The sequence below is a fragment of the Nicotiana tabacum genome, chromosome 10, assembly GCF_000715075.1.
Source record: "Nicotiana tabacum cultivar K326 chromosome 10, ASM71507v2, whole genome shotgun sequence".
Classification (NCBI taxonomy): Eukaryota; Viridiplantae; Streptophyta; class Magnoliopsida; order Solanales; family Solanaceae; genus Nicotiana; species Nicotiana tabacum.
The window spans coordinates 83047612-83053171 of record NC_134089.1 but is presented as its reverse complement, the minus strand read 5'-3'; positions in this window follow the sequence as shown (position 1 = coordinate 83053171).

Sequence of the window (5560 nt, the reverse complement as noted above, 5' to 3'; positions counted from 1 at the left end):
TTGATTAATTAAAGGCTTAAAAATGATTGTTTTGATTAAATGATTAATTTAGGAATTGTATCGGTTGACCTAGTTTCATGATAGGCGTCATCATGATCGGATCAATTTTTGGATCGTGACACTTTATAGCCTCTTAACTCCCAGAGATCGCGAACGGCTATTCAATCAATAAACTCAATGGATTCTTTGCCTGATTTGCACACGGGACAAATGGGGTCAATGTTTATACCAATGTATTGAAGGTAGGCACGAATTTTCTGATCATTACTTGAATGTTTTCTCCTATGTTACTAGTATAACATTAAATAGATTATAATTTTAGATTCATTCAAACAAATATTATCATATAATTATTTTGCATTAAATAAATAGACGTATGACATGTATCGTTTAGTTAAATCTTATAATCTGAACATAGTTAATTGATATGTATTTTACTTTAATTTGTGATTTTTATTGTTAGAATATTTATGTGATACACACATTCTTTGAGGAAATTTTTTCTTAAATAAAGTATATAGACTGCACATGTAAGAAACAGGCTTGGTGGAGATCGCTGTTGCTTAGGAACAAGTTCAAATCATGTAAACTGAAAAGTGGAGAAATAAAAACATTCGGAATTACATTATCATTAGTATTGAAAATAAATATTTATAAGCCCTCATTGCATTCACATTAACCCCCCGCCCTAAAATAAGGAGTAATAACAAGTGTTGGCGCTATAGCCAGCAACTGAGTTTTCCGTTCCCAGAAATCCATCTGCTCGAAGAATCTAACGTATTGTTATTGATCTCCTACATAAAAAATTTGGTCTCGACCACGGCCAAAAAAAATATGAAATTTTGAGCAAACTGAAATTTTGTAAGTTAATTAATGCAAATGTTAAACCACAATCTAATATTTTTTGAGCAAATTGAAAACTATATGGACAATATTAGAGTCAAGTCTAACATTGATCGAAAGGGATAATATTCCTAGCTTATTGTATATGGTGGAAAACGGGGTTGTCGGATTTTATTCTTCGATGGAAAAGGTGACACCACGTCGAGAGGCCAGGACGCCGAGGTCGAGGTCGAGGTTCCTTTCCAATATCGAGGTCGAGGTCAAAATCATTTGCCGAGGTCGGAAGAAGGCATACCTCGAGATAATACAATTATAATTTAGTAACAGAAAGAGCGGGACACACACAACGGCCCGAAGATCACGATGTAAATTGCGGAATGGATTGACCCTTGGCGGTTAGACAACTGTCAAATATGATTTCTTACTGCAATTAGAAGTGTATCTTATTTAGGACTCCCCTATTATATAAAGGGGAGCCCATTCATTTGTAAGACACATGTTTTGACTGATAAGATAATACATACACTTTATTCTCTAGCTATTTTATTCACTGTTCATCAGAATTGCTTTGTAACTTGCTATTCCCACTATTCCACCTTGAGACTGTTATAACTCGAGGTCAAGATTTGGCTTACGCACTGGTTTGACTTATTTTATTCTTCAATGTATATATTTAATTCCTTGTTTATCAATTGGTATTGGATTAAATCACATATCCTTAAAACTACAATATAAGTTTAATTGTTAGTCGGATTTTAGGGTAAACAATTTGGGCCCAACCGTGGGCCTAAGGATAATAGTGATTGTTTCAATGCTGATTATGATAACACACGTAATTTTCACACTTGTTCTTGTCAAGAAATTTTTTCTCAGGTTAAAACATGTCAAACTCACAAAACGCACCTGTGCATGGTGACGATGGTCTTGGATTTCAAGGGGAAATCGATAACGTAATTTCTCCAGGAGTCGGGGTGCCACCGGCTAATCTCGGGGGAGTACCGGTCGTCGATCCAGTTGATATCAGTTCGCACATTGCTTTGAATGCGGATTTGGGTGCGGACCACGAATGGAGTGTGCGCAGGGAAGGCCGATTTGGTGGCCAAGTAACGCAGGGCGTAGGAGACGGGGGAGTTAGCCTCCAGGTAATATTCGAGATGCTACAGGCCCAGTAGGCCGCTATTGCTTAGCTTCAGAGTCAACATAGAACTCCGAGTGTGGTCGAGCCAGAAATTACTCGCCATACCGAGCCCGTGCCGGAAAGGTCGAATGGTAACGGATCAGAGACTGATCCCACAATTATGAAAATGCTTGAGGAGCTTACCAAAAGAATTGAGTCAGGAGAAAAGAAAATCGAGGATAATGACAAAAAAGTGGAAACATACAACTCCCGAGTCGATCAGATATCGGGGGCACCCCCGATCTTAAAGGGTTTGGATTCAAAAAAAATCGTGCAGAAGCCTTTTCCTCAGAGTGCGGCTCCGAAGCCCATTCCTAAGAAGTTCAGTATGCCGGATATACCTAAATACAACGGGACCACCCACTTTAATGAACATATCACTTCGTACACATGCGGGATAAACAGAAATGACTTAGAAGACGATAAGATAGAGTTTGTTTTGTTGAAAAAGTTTGGAGAAGCTCTGTCAAGGGAGAAATGATTTGGTGTCACAACTTGCCACCGAACTCCATCGATTTATTTTCCATGTTAGCAGATTCTTTTGTGAAGGCACACGCCGGGGCCATAAAGGTCGCAACAAGAAAATCAGACATTTTCAAGATAAGACAAAAGGGATAACGAAATGCTGAGGGAGTTCGTATCCCGATTTCAAATGGAACACATGGAGTTACCACCGATCACAGATGATTGGGCCATTCAAGCTTTCACCCAGGGGTTGAACGAGCGGATTTTGATATCATCACGGCAGTTGAAGCAAAATTTCGAGTATCCAACTGTAACTTGGGTAGATATGCACAATCGGAGATCAGGGTCGAGGACGACCAATTAGGATCCCCTTCCGGTTCAGTACATCCAAATAGGTTGGCAGTTAAAGCCCCGAGGGACATCGACAGGGAGACAAGGTCGAACAGAGAACGATATCAGCCATATATCACATATCGAAGAAACAGTGGCTCGGGGCTCAATCCCTCTCGGAATGATCGAAGAAACGATCGAGGACAAAATTCTTGGGGACTTATGAGCAAAAGTGGTTTTGATAAGCACGCCGATCCCATAGAGGCACCTCAGTTATCGGAATATAACTTTAGCGTTGATGCTCAGGCATTGTCTCGGCAATCGGAAGGATCAAAGATACTAGGTGACCCAGACTCATACAAACTGATCCTTCCCAAAGAAACCCAAATTTGATGTACAAGTATCATGACACGCATGGTCACAAGACCGAGGATTACAGTCAATTAAGGGATGAGGTAGCCCATCTATTCAACGAGGGCCACTTTCGTGAGTTCCTTAGCGATCGAGCCAAGAATTATTTTAGAGACAGAGACGCCAACAGGAAAAAATGAACTGGAGGAACCACAACATATCATCCATATGATCGTTGGCAGGGTCGATATTTCCACAAGGGCCCGTATTCAAATGCACAAATGTATCTATTACTAGGGAGAAGCGGACCCGAGATTATGTGCCCGAGGGATCCTTATCATTCAATGATGAAGAAGCAAAAGGCATTTCTCAACCACGCAATAACGCTAAGGTAATTTCTATCTTATTAAATAAAGTTCAAGTTAAGCGTGTTTTAGTGGATCCGGTTAGTTTGGCAAATATCATCTGATCGAGGGTCGTGGAGCAACTCGGCCTAAAAGATCAAATTGTGCCCGCAGCTCGGGTCTTAAATGGCTTCAACATGGCCAGTGAAACAACTAAAGGTGAGATTACTCTGCTAGTGAACATGTCCAGAACCATTCAAGATACCAAGTTCCACGTGATCGAAGGCGATATGAGGTACAATGCCCTACTCGGGAGGCCTTGGATCCACAACCTGAGGGTAGTTCATTCGACTCTTCACCAAATGATGAAATTCCCGATGTTGGACGGCGTGAAAACAATGTATGGGGAGCAACATGCTGCAAAGAAAATGTTTTCAATTGACGAGGTAATACCGGTATCAACGTTATCAACCTCGAAAAGGTCGAGTATCAAAGGTAAACATGAAACCAAATAGCAATCACAGCCACCAGCCTCGATCGAATCGGGAAAGAAGGAGATAGAAGAAGAATAGGAGGATTTTCTGACCCCTCAAACCTTTATTGTACCCGAAGACTTTGACCCTACCAAATCAATGGTCGAGGAGCTGGAACAGGTTATATTGATCGAGTACCTGCCCGAGCAAAAGGTATACCTGGGAACGGGGTTAGCCCCCAGACTCTGGAAAAAGATTATTCAATTTCTTATCGATAACATGGATTATTTTGCTTGGTCCCATTTAGACATGACAGGGATCCAACCGGAGATGACAATGCATCGGCTAAGCTTTGACCCCAGGTTCAAACTGATGAAACAAAAGAGAAGGCCCCAGTCCGAGGTAAAGCATGCATTCATAAAGGGCGAGGTAACTAAACTTCTCAAAATAGGATCCATTTGGGAAGTAAAATACCCCGAATGGTTAGACAATGTAGTCGTAGTCCCTAAAAAGTGGAACAAACTTAGGATGTGTATAGATTATACAGATTTAAACAAGGCATGCCCTAAAGACTCTTTTCCACTGCCTAACATTGATCTCATGATTGATGCCATAGCTGGCCACGAGATCCTTACCTTTCTCGATGCCTATTCCGGGTACAATCAATTTCAGATGAACCCGAAAGACCATGAGAAGACCTCATTTATCACCTAGTATGGCACATATTGTTACAATGTAATGCCCTTCGGGCTAAAAATGCAGGAGCTACTTACCAACGCCTAGTAAATAATGTAGACATGTGGTTTTTGACCCTCCCCGAAATTTCACCCATTTTAGCGTAAAATATTTAGTTTAGGCCTAATATCGATATTTCAATTAGTTTTGACTCTTTTACTTTGTTTTATCAAAAAATAAAAATTACAAAAATATCTCTTCTTTTTAGTTGCTGTTAGTTTATATACCTTGCGTAAAACTAAAAAAAATAGTACCTTATTTTTATTTTAATATGATATTTGAAAATACCAAAAAAGGGGTTTGTTTTAACAATTAGTCTTATCTTAATAATTATTTTACTTAAGTAGGATTAATTGGTAAATGAGGTCGTATTTTACTCTTGTTCACAGAGAAAGAATATAATTTGGGCTCAAACAACCCATTTTAAGCCTAATTTTCGGACCTAGCACATAATTCCCAAACTCATAATTCCTAGGCCCATACCCCTTAACCTAAAAAACCTTACAAAACTAACCTAGACCCCTAGAGATCTGATCAGCCGTTTCCATCCAGATTGGACAACAAACAAAACCTAGATCCCTAAGACATCAGCCAAATACACAAAAATGAGGACCTAATTTCCTAGACCTAGATGCCTAATACACTCTAAGGCGCCGTTTTTCATCAATAGAAGACCCCACCCCCCTGAAATCCGTCTTCTTCACCCCCTCCTATCGGTGTTGCTTCTTCTCCACCCCTTTTCACTGACCAAACATTCAGCAACCAAGACCTTTAAGCAGTAGCAGCCTAACGTTGTCACCACCACACCCCTGCACACATCCAGCCGGCGATTCAACCCAAAA